Genomic DNA, 12,497 nt, shown 5'->3' on the forward strand with positions numbered 1-12,497 from the left:
AAAAAATCAGAAACATAAAACTAATTCATTTTAAAATCTTAAAAATACAAATAATATATCAAAAAATTTAGAAAAATAAAACTAATTCATTTTAAAATCTTAAAAATACAAATAATATATCAAAAAATTCAGTTCATCGATCCCTTGAAGGTTTGACAAAAGGTTTGATACATCATTCAGTTCATCGACCAAATACAAATCATCCGGATTCGCCATCGTACGTTTTAATTCACATGATCCATTCAACAATGTTTGGTACAATAAATTATTAAACATCAATTCTTCCCTTGTGTCCCTACTTGCTTACGATTGTGCCGTATCCATGGAGCATCCTCATCATTTAACTTAATGCTTGGGTCAGTGTTCACTTTGAAGGGCGGAATTTCACCAAACATATTATAATCTTCTGACATGTCTGTCTTGTCCTCCACTCCCACGATGTTTCTTTTTCCTGAAAGAACAATGTGGCGCTTTGGATCATCGCATGATGTACTGATCGTTTTCTTATCTTTTCGTTTCCTCGGTTTGCTACTCATGTCCTTCAAATAAAAAACCTGAGCGACATCTTTGGCAAGGACGAATGGTTCGTCAAGGTAACCAAGATTGTTGAAATCCACCATTGTCATTCCGTATTGCTCGTCCACCTTTACCCCACCTCCTGTTAGCTTGAACCATTTGCACCGGAACAAAGGGACCTTAAAGGAGGGTCCATAGTCAAGTTCCCATATCTCCTCTATGTAACCATAATATGTGACCTTTTGCCCATTCTCGGTTGCTGCATCAAAGCGGACACCACTGTTTTGGTTGGTGCTCTTTTTATCTTGGGCGATGGTGTAAAATGTATTCCCATTTATCTCGTACCCTTGGAAAATCGTTATAGTCGAAGATGGTTTCTTGGCCAACATGTACAGCTGATCTCCAACATCATTGTCATTCATTAAATGTTTTCGCAACCAACTGCCGAAAGTCTCCATGTGGGCCTTTCTAATCCAGGATTCAGGCTTCCCCGGGTTGTCCGAGCGTAAAATATTCTTGTGTTGCTCGAAGAACGGAGCCACCAAGCTGGAATTTTGCAGAACTGTGTGGTGTGCTTCAGTCATAGAATGACCGTCCATACATATCGTTGATTTCCTTCCGATTGTGCCTTTTCCACTTAGTCTCCCCTCGTGCCGCGATTGAGGAATACCAATCGGCTTAAGGTCAGGAACATAGTCAATACAGAACTCAATTACCTCCTCATTTCCATAGCCCTTGACGATGCTTCCTTCTGGCCTAGCACGGTTACGAACATATTTCTTTAATACTCCCATGAACCTCTCAAAGGGGAACATATTGTGTAGAAATACAGGACCGAGAATGGAAATCTCTTCGACTAGGTGGAGCAGGAGGTGCGTCATAATATCGAAGAAGGATGGTGGGAACACCAACTCGAAACTGACAAGGCATTGGACCACATCGTTCTGTAACCGTGGTAGATCTTCTGGATTGATTACCTTCTGAGAGATTGCATTGAGGAATGCACATAGCTTCACAATGGCTACTCGAACATTTTCCGGTAGGAGCCCCCTCAAAGCAATCGGAAGCAATTGCGTCATAATCACGTGGCAGTCGTGAGACTTCAGGTTTTGGAACTTTTTGTCCGCCATGTTTATTATTCCCTTTATATTCGACAAGAAGCCAGACGGGACCTTCATACTGCTCAGGCATTCAAAAAAAAATGACCTTCTCTTCTTTGGTAAGAGCGTAGCTGGCACGACCTTGAAACCATTCCGGATGCCGGTCATCTGGGTCTTTCAAAAGTTGCTGGTCCTGCCGTGCTTCCTTTGTATCATTTGTCTTCCCATACACGCCCAAGAAGCTTAGCAGGTTCACGCAAATATTCTTCGTAACATGCATCACGTCGATTGCAGAGCGGACATCTAGGACTTTCCAATATTCTAGCTCCCAAAATATAGATTTCTTCTTCCACATGGGTGCGTGCCCGTCAACTCCCCGCGGAACTGATTGTCCGCCAGGACCCTTTCCAAAGATGACTTTCAAATCCTTGACCATATCAAATATCTCAGCACCAGTACGTTCCGCAGGCTTCGGCCGGTGATCTGCCTTGCCGTTGAAATGCTTGCCTTTCTTTCTAACGTTATGATTTCGGGGAAGAAATCGACGATGACCCAGGTACACGTTCTTCTTACAATTACCCAAACGTACACTTTCAGTGTCATGTAAGCAGTGTGTGCATGCATTGTATCCCTTATTTGTCTGTCCCGAAAGGTTACTGAGAGCAGGCCAATCGTTGATGGTTACAAAAAGCAACGCTCGTAGGTCAAATTCCTCTCCTTTGTGCTCATCCCAGACACGTACACCAGGTCTGCCCCACAACTGTAAAAGTTCATCAACTAATGGCCTTAGGTACACATCGATGTCGTTCCCGGGTTGCTTTGGACCTTGGATGAGCACTGGCATCATAATGAACTTCCGCTTCATGCACAACCAAGGAGGAAGGTTGTAGATGCATAGAGTCACGGGCCAGGTGCTATGGCTGGAGCTCTGGTCACCAAAAGGATTCATGCCATCAGTACTTAGACCAAATCTTATGTTCCTTGCGTCAGCTGCAAAATCTTTGAACACTCTGTCGATCTTTCTCCATTGCGTTCCATCAGTGGTGTGTCTCAACTCCCTGTCGGACTTACGGTCCTCTTTGTGCCATCGCAACGACTTGGCATGCTTTTTGTTCCTGAACAGACGTTTCAACCGTGGTATTATAGGAGCATACCACATCACCTTGGCGGGAACCCTCTTCCTGGGTTTCTCGCCCTCAACATCGTCACCAGGGTCATCGCCTCTGATCTTATAACGCAATGCAGTACATACAGGGCATTCATTCAAATTCTCGTATTCACCGCGGTAGAGGATGCAGTCGTTAATGCATGCATGTATCTTCAGAACCTCTAAACCTAGAGGGCAGACAACCTTCTTTGCTTCGTACGTACTGGCGGGCAACTCGTTATTCTTCGGAAACATATTCTTCAACATTTTCAGCAAATTTTCAAATGCTGAGTCAGCTACACCTTCCTGTGCCTTCCATTTTAGCAAATCCAGTGTGCAGCCCAGCTTTTTCAGACTATTATCGCATCCTGGGTACAACGACTTGTTGTGATCCTCTAACATGCGATCCAAATTCTCCCTCTCCTTGTCAGTTTCGCAGCGTCTCCGTGCATCAGCAATGGTCCAACCAAGATCATCAGCGGGCTCATCATGTGCCTCTTCTTCACCTTCACCTAACCCTTCCCCACCTTCAGCATCATCCTCCATGAAAGTATCACCGAAATGATCATGATAGTTGTCATCGATATCATCCCCTTCTTCATCTTCTTCCATTCTAACCCCTCTTTCTCCATGCTTGGTCCAACAATTATAGCTTCGCATGAAACCGCGCCGAAGCAGGTGCATGTGAACGTCTCTTGAGGAGGAGTAACCCTTCTGATTCTTACAGACAGCACATGGACAGATAATAAAACCTCGCTGCTTGTTCGCATTTGCCACTACGAGGAAATCTTTCAAACCCGTAGTGAACTCGCCGGAGAGTCGGGGACCGTACATCCATTGCCGATTCATCTGCATTATTATTATATAAAGTATATAATTAACCATCATGCATTTGTTAAACTAACTAGCTAGAAATAATACAAATTAAACAATGAACTACACACATGCATATTTTATCAATGACACATGAAAGGTTCAAGTTGCTAACCGCGATCGCGGAGGAAAAATAAATGAGAAAGCTCAAGTGTGGCTCGGACACTTCATATCATGTTTGTTTCATGCTCTCGGGCATTTCATCGAACACCTTGTGTGCATAGGAGGAACCAAAAGCAAACCCACCACCCCCCTTCTGAATATTGTGAAGTGAGCTGAGTCCTATATATAGGGATGGGCCTTTAGTCCCGGTTGGCCTGGCCAACCGCGACTAAAGGCCTCCGGGCCAGCCTGAGGACCTTTAGTCCCGGTTGGCCAGGCCAACCGGGACTAAAGCCCCTCCCGTCCGCCAGCTGTCGACCGAGCGCGCTGGGCCCAGATAGTTGGTCGCGGGTCTCCTCCCGAACCGCGACTAAAGACCCCTTTGGTCACGGTTCGATTATTTTAGGGACTAATGGGGGCGTATGGAAGCCTCTTTTTCTACTAGTGACCGACCACCGGCACGCCGTCCTCCCCAGCCCCGACGCCACCATCCACCACCTTGTGCTCATGCAGCCCCTCCCACGCGTGCGTCTCCGGCACCTGCCGCGCCGCCCCCAAGTCGAAGTATTGGTTGTGCGGGTCCTTGTTCAGCCTCGACGGAGTCGGCATGGCAATCGATGCTGAACCGCAATAATCGCTCTTGCTTGTAGAGCGAGTAGCAACGGCGGAGATGGATAGAGGAGAGCGTGAGGTGAGAGTATCTCCACTCGTTTGCCCCAAGCGCAGCGGCCGGCGCTATTTTGGCCCTTCGGCTGGCGCTTTTTAGGCTCCGGGGGATGATCTAGTTCCTAGCCACGTCCTCAGGGCCGGCCCCAAGACGTTATAAATTCAAACTTAACATTTTCCACTGCCCAAAAGAAGGCCACAAGTCCGGCGATTATTCCAGCGATCACCATGCCACAGTTCAACGATCAATTACTTGAAAGTTCGGCATTCAAAAGACGCGTAGGCAATGCATCAAACGGCGGCGTCGTCCTCCGGCGCCGGACTGGCGGGAGTCGGCATGCGCGGGCTGGTCGGCGTCGGCGCACCTTCTGTGCTGGGCATCGTGGAGGCATCGCTCGGGCTTGGCGGCGGCGTTGGGGTCGGCGTGTGAGTTGGCGCGGCCGCCGAGTGCATCTGCTTCAGGATGAGGCCACGCTCCGCCAGATACCACGCCTTGACCTGCTTGTCCATCGTCGATATGTCCGCGCCCCTCATCAGGAATGCCAGGTCGGTGTTCCTCTTCTTCGCGGCGAGGTTGGTCCGAAGCAAGTCGAGCTTGACGGCGCTGTTCGTCATCAACGCCGGCCACCGCGCCTCGGTTTTCTCTTCGCGCTGGGCGGCGTGGGTCTTGACATCGGCGAGGCACTGCTCGATGGACGCTTGCAGCCACGCGGTAGGTGCACGGGAAGGCTGCGTAAGCCGGTGGCAAGTAGCTGTACGGGGGTACTGGACGCCGGCGGACGCAGGTGAGGGCGTGCGCTGGGCGGGGTGGCCATGCGGAAAGGTGATGTTGGGGTTGAACCCGCCGTGCGCATCGCTGTCGGCATAGCCAGGCGAGGGCGTGCATCCCCAGGGGTGTGGCGACGGTGAGAAGCCGGCCGGCGACTCGACGCTCTGCTGGCTCCAGGGAGCGTGCGGGTCGTGGCCGCCGGGTGGATTCATCATCCTCGCGCGAGACGCCTCTGCGTGTTCCGCCGCGCGAGACGCCTCTACCTGCTCCACCACAGCCGCCGCCGCCCTGTCCCGGGCCCTCTTGGTGTTGAGCGTGTTCCGCCGGTCGGTGGTGACAACCTCCCGGCGCTGAATCTCCGCCTTCCAGTCGGCGTTTGACATGCCTGGTGGTTTGGACGGCGGCACCCTCGGCTTCCTCTGCTTCGGCTGGGTGGCTTCGGCATCGGTGGCGGTGCGAGGGGCCGTGTACTTCTTTGGCGGCATGGCGGCCGGATGGAGGGGAGATGGAGGAGAATGACGGGAGAAGAGGGGCAGAAGGGGGAATGGAGGGAAACGGAGGGGGAAAAGTGGGGGGATCGGCGGGAAAAAGGGCCTTCTCTCGCCGACAGAACGGACCCACGCGCCATTCCGCTTCGTCCGGCGCCCCCAGGCGACCCTCGGGGGCTTGGGTTCGGCTCCGGTTCGCCGGCTGTTATTTCGGCCCAAACCAGCGATAAATGAGACCCTGGGGCGCGACTGAGCCAATTTTTCGGCGCCGGCGCTAAAAATAGCCGGGGGGCTGTTGGGGACGCGACTGGAGATGCTCTGAGAAGCACGAGGTTGTGGGTTATATGGGTATATGACACAAATCCACATGTAAAGATTAATACGTCCAAAAAGACCTCTCGCAAAAAGAAAGTCCAAAGATAGAAACGAAAGATTTTTAAGAAGAAAATGTATCTTTCCACATAAGAGTATTGTATGTTACGTATAGATCACCGACTGATTGTGTACAAACCATGTGCTGGCTACAAAGATAGAAGCAAAAATACACGTCTAAAAGGTTGGATCGATGTGGAACGGTCAACAGCTATATACTGATACTCTCCTCAAATACATGGACGTATACTATCACTACAGAAAAAACATATTTTGGCATGTACAGGTCCACGACGAACAGAACATCGGTGCACATGTGGCGAACAAGTCACGGCGCATGCCCTAAGGAAGGAGGCGAACAGTGTACACAAGCAAGTTTGTTCAGCTCTAGTGGGAGAGCGCCTATAAATAAAATTCTTCAAAGGTTATAGCATGGCGCCGCTAGCTAAGACTGGAAGCTTATTTCAAATGAATGCACGTGTCTGGTCTATATATGGATGTGCATGTATGTATTGTACCCTCAAATGAAATAGCTCCTCAATGCCGGATTCTTTTTTGACGGAACCTCGTCAGAGGGCGGGGAGCTCCCGCATTGCATATAGAAGAAGCGAGTTGGTCCGGTTAATAAGGGAAACTGGACCCAAAAACCATACATGGCATCGGTTAATTAAGGGAAATCGGCGAAGACCACACACACCGGACTAGCACTCAAGGGACGTCGTCCGAGCCAGATACAAGGGTGCCGAGGCCCAAGACCATCGTCAACACAACATACCCGACCAAGACAACCACTGCAACCTCAAGAACATGCCGGATTCTGGAGAGGAAGACAATTCCATGCCGAATTTGGGGTGAATTACAGAGTTTTCGGCATGAATGAGAGGGGGATCCGGCAGAAAAGAAGAAAAACAACAACAGAATGGCCCGCTGATGAACGTGATGCATCCATTACTCGCTTGATGCGAGCAATAAGAGCACACAGATCTCCCACAAACTCCACCCTCTCACGATTACATCATTTTCCATTGGCCCTTGCCGACTTGTGTACGAGCACATATCAATCATTTTCCAAAAAAAAGAGTGTCTTTAGCATTCAAGTGTGTGTACGAGCGAACAAAGAGAACGTAACCACAATCAGCTACCATTCTCTGTGCTGCTAGATCCATTGGAAAAATATATACCTATCTTACAAGTATTGTATACTCAATTCTAAATAGTAGACACAACAAGTATTGTAATTTAGAAAAATGATCACTATGCACGTAAAAAATTGTTCACAATTTGTTTTTAAAATGCACCTATACTAGAATAGGGATCTCACAAAAAAAAAGAAAAAAATCGGCTGAAAAACATTCTTTAGAAAAAATGTTCATGTAATTTCAACGTGCATGTACTAATATAAATTATAAAAGTATTCAGCGATTTTTATGAAATATCACTGTATTTATAAAGTGATAGCACATTCTTAAAAATAGTGTATTACCAAACAAAAAAAGCATAAAGCATATATATGTTTATGCAATTGCCGTGCTTAGGCCATCTAAAGCCGGACTTGGCAAATCCGGACCCTATACGTCCACCGTCATGCTCGGTGACACCTCATTTTTCCTGCACTGCAATCAATTACCCGATATTTCATACCTCAAATCCATACAATAGCATGCATTCCAAAATCTATGTACGACGTAGATAGCTTAAAACTAGCCTACACTACTCCTTGGCGTCGGAGATGTCAACGACCTCCGTGCCGGCAGTGCCGGACAAACCTGCCATGTCATTTAGGCTCTCCGGTGACTCCTCCCCCCTCACAATCCGCAGTACCAAGTAATCTCCTCCCCGCACAAGGCCCAATTCCTTTGACAAAGATGTGCGGGAAATACATCCAGCCCTAGGGACTTGGTAGGAAACATCGGAAACAGAGCGGTTTTAACCTCCTCGGCTGAATATGGAAGGCACAAAACTTCATTCATCACTGGTGTGACCTTTTGTGGGACATGTTGTAGCACCGCGTCCACATTGTGCACCCCCTCAGATGTATAGAGATTCTTGTAGAACTCTCTTACCATCCACATCAGTTCTCCCATATCATCTCTCATCACACCAAGAGAATTAAGAAGAGATTTAGTCATATTCTTTTTCCTGCGGATGCTAGCACGGAGATGGAAAAATCATGTGTTCTTGTCACCCGCGGCCAGCCAATAGATCCTCGAATGCTGCCTCCACATAAGCACTTCCCGATGGTAAAGTTCAACAAGCTTCTCGTTAACTTTTAACTCTGCATGAGTCGGACCTATACGCATTGGATCATTGTCCAACCTTTCTAGTTCCAGCTGGAGTGTCTTGATCTCCTTCCGGACCGAACCAAATGTCTGTCTACTCCAGCGGGTCAAATCTCTGGATAAATTTTCATGTTTGCAACGCAGATCCTCCAGTTTTGATACTGCTTGGGTCACGCTCCACTGGCCCGGCTCTGTATGGTTTCGGTCCAACTATCATGGCCTTCCAACAAATGCTCAGGAGTCATCATAATATGTGTGCTAAGTTCAAGAAGTATCGGCCCATGGTCAGAGGTAGCTGCTGTCAAGTGGGTAGCTATGCTGTTGGGAAAGAATCCTTTTACGGTACATCTAAATAATAGGAGCCGTTTATTTTCAGTTATTCAATGGACTATACCCCCCAATACTACTAGACCAAATCAACAGTATATTTGTTCAAGGGGTAAAATTGGAACACACAAAATAAATACCAAGAGTATACTTGCAAACCGTGAAACCACTGTATTTTCTTCTCCTGACCAGACGCGATCCATCCATTCTGAGATTGTTGGTGTAGGCCTGGTCTGGCCGAGTACTTTCCGACGAACATGACATGCCCGTAGGAATTTATCGCCGCCAGTGCTTTTGAAAAGGAAATCAACAAGAGGCTAGCCAAGCTAGCCTCCAAGATTTATCTATCATGTCCAGATTTTGATCTTAACGGGAATTTTCACCTTCCACAGATGTCTAAACGATCTATCTCGTCCACATGGGATATATGATCATATAGAGATTCCACAGATAAATTGCCATTTTTAGTCCATTTCCATGAATTTTTGTATCGGTCGATCGGTCTCTGCTGATGGCTGGCGCCGATCTATGAAGAGATTTCACTTATTTGGTCGGCGCCATCACCATGGTTCTTGTGGTCACCCGGGCTGAGGGAGACCATCTGGAGCGCGGAGCCGCCGGTGGCGAAGGCCTCCTTGCGCACAAGGAAGTACTCTCGCCACGTGACGGTGCGATAGGCGGGCTTGCCGCACCCCACGGCTTCCCTGAGCGGCGCTACCTTGACGCCGGCGGGTGGGCCGAGATGGTAGGCCACCGAGACCCGGGTGCTGTCGCGGTTGACGACGGCGCGGTGGTACGTGCTGCAGAAGCGGCCGTTGGTGAGGATCTGGAAGAGGTCGCTGATGTTGACGATGAGTGCCCCGGGTGGTACCCCAACTAGTCCTGGCCATCTCCGGCCCGGCCCTAAAATCCAGGGCCTAGGCCCGATGGGCTTGCCCATGGGCCGGGCTTGGGCCTGAGTTTTGAGCCCACCAGCAGGGCCTGGATGGGCTTGGGCTTGGCATATTGGCATTTTAAGGAAGAGGCCCGGCCCATGGCCCTAAGCCCTAAGGGCTTTTCAGGGTTTTTTACCAGATGGGCCCGGCTTGGACTTGAAAAGTAGGCCTGATGGTAGGGCCTGGGAGGGCCTGGGCCTCGGTTTTCTGCCGTGGGCTTTTTAAGGCCGGCCCGGCCCGGCCCATGGCCAGGTACCCACCTATCTGGCCCGCGCCGGAACAGCTGCATCCCAGAAACGTGGCTCTGCATCACGAACGTGAAGAACCCCGAGTCCGTGTGCGTCGCCAGGCCCAGCGTTCGCTTTGGGTCAGGGCACTTGGGGTACCTGCATGCGTTGCAAAGTGTATTTTAGACTACAGTACACGACACGTAGTGTTAGATAAGATTGCACGTTGTGGCTAATGGACGGCATGTAAGGCTGTTGCCACTTGTACTACGTACCAGTTGAGGTGTATTTTTTTAGACTGCAGTACACGACACGTAGTGTTAGATTGCACGTTGTGGCTGCTACATAAGGGTGTTGCCACCTCACGTCAAAAACAAAAAAAGGGTTTTGCCAGTTGTGTACTACGTACCAGTTGAGGTGCATGGTCACGGTCTCGGACATGGTATCCACGATCTTGCGCTCCGCCTCGACGCCGGCGACCCCGAGCGCTGCGAGGAACAACACCGTCAGCTTGTCAGCCACCGCTCGCAAGTCGCATCTGCCTGTGGAACTCCTCCATCACGTCACTGCACATCATACGATTAACACAAGTTACACAACAGTATAAGTACAGTAGTAGTAAAAAGTTTTCTCGAGCGTCCGATGTATGAACACATGCCAGAAGTGGCGGTAGTCCTCGCCGGCGTCGGGCCACATCTTGCGGAGCTCGGCTCGGAGGTTGGCCGGGGACAAGGTGTAGCCCTCAGACCGCGTGGTCTTGGGGAAGTAGGAGGCTATGGGTGGCAGTCCATAGCCGTGGGACTGGCCGTCCTGCCGCGCGGCTCGCATCTTCTCCGACGCCGGCAACGCGAACATGCTAGCAATTCCGGCCTCGACGCGCGCGAGCAGCTCGCTCGGAATGCCGTGGCCCTCGAGCAGGAACGTTCCCCACTGCTCCGACGCACGCGCCACCGCCTCGGCTGCGTGCGGGTCCCGCAAATCCACCACCGGCACGGCGTCCTCCGCGGCCCCGACGCCGCCGTCCACCAGCGGGTGCTCGTACAGCCCCTCCCACGTGTGGGTTTCCGGCACCTGCCGCGCTGCCCCAAAGTCGAAGTAATTGTTGTGCGGGTGCTTGCTTAGCTGCGATGGCGCCGACATGGCGAGCGATGCGCGTGGAACCACAAGAATCACTAGCTAGATCGAGTAGCTAGTAGTAAGCGTGGAGATGCACGGAGAGTGTGAGGAGCGAAGCACAAGGGTCGGTATATGGAGAGAGAGGTCTTGCAGCGTAGCGGCAGAGCCATACAAAGATAGACACAAACCTACCTGTAAAGATTGTTTTCACGTAGGAGGAGAGTAATCTTCTGTACTACAAAGATAGACCCAAAACTCACGTGTAAAGCGTTGGATCGATGGACCAATCAACAGCTGTGCCCAAGTAATGCGTATAAGGATACTCTTTTTTTTGCGGGAAAAAAAAGGAGTATCCTTCATAAACGAAATGTTAAGATGTTTTTTTATCATTGCACACACACACACACACGCACACACACACACACACACACACACACACACACACACACACACACACACACACACACATATATATATATATATATATATGTATGTATAATTTTTTAGGATGCGCCTATGTATACTTTATTATGTAAATAAATACTATAAAAGGTGGATAAAAATATTTTGTTTTATTAAACACCCTTTGGATAAACATCGATATTTCCTTTTTCAAAATATAAACATAAATATTATTTATGTCATTTCCACATTAACTTATAGACTAAAAATAGACGCGATATACGAGACGAGCTATTCGAAAGGAGTCCTCCTATTTAGCGACCTGTGCGGGGATGTGTTGGTCGTCATGCCGGAGAAGGCTGGAGATTGTCGGAACGGAGTTTGTGGACGGAATGGAGTGACTAGGGTTTGGTCTGGGATGCGGATGAGGATGAATATGTATGGGCTTAGGGTGGGCCTGCATAGGGATTTTGTGAGCAAACAACTTATGGGAACAAGAATCAACTTGCATAGGAAGGTAAAACAAGCATAACTTCAAAACTTTAAGCCCATAGAGAGGAAACTTGATATTATTGCAATTCCTATAAGCATATGTTCCTTCCTCATAATAATTTTCAGTAGCATCATGAATGAATTCAACAATATAACCAGCACCAAAAGCATTCTTTTCATGATCTACTAGCATAGAAATTTTATTACTCTCCACATAAGCAAAATTCTTCTCATTCGGAATAGTGGGAGTATCATAAGAGACTTGAATACTATAAATTGTTTCCACATTAAAAGAGTAATGTTCAGAGAAAGGGTCCTCATAATCATGACAAGTTTTATAAATATAATCATTACTACTCTTTATAGCATAAGTTTCATCACAATAATCATCATAAGTAGCAACTTTGTTCTCATCATAATCGATTGAAACCTCTTCCAAGATAGTGGACTCATCACTAAATAAAGTCATGACCTCTCCAAATCCACTTTCATAAATATTATAAGATTCAACATCCTCCAAAATAGTGGGATCATTACTTCCTAAAGTTGACACTCTTCCAAAACCACTTTCATCAATATAATCATCATAGGTAGAAGGCATGCTATCATCATTGTAAATTTGCATATCAATATTTGGGAGACTAAAAATATCATCTTCATTAAACGTAGCCTCCCCAAGCTTGGGA

General features: G+C 48.5%; 1 pseudogene; it reads right to left on the bottom strand.

Moving 5' to 3' along the window:
• Positions 1–8,930: 8,930 nt before the first annotated feature.
• LOC123050520 (gibberellin 3-beta-dioxygenase 2-2-like) lies at positions 8,931–11,002 on the bottom strand (annotated as a pseudogene).
• Between the last annotated feature and the right edge of the window lie 1,495 nt (positions 11,003–12,497).

Source organism: Triticum aestivum, chromosome 2D, assembly GCF_018294505.1.
Source record: "Triticum aestivum cultivar Chinese Spring chromosome 2D, IWGSC CS RefSeq v2.1, whole genome shotgun sequence".
In the NCBI taxonomy this organism is placed as follows: Eukaryota; Viridiplantae; Streptophyta; class Magnoliopsida; order Poales; family Poaceae; genus Triticum; species Triticum aestivum.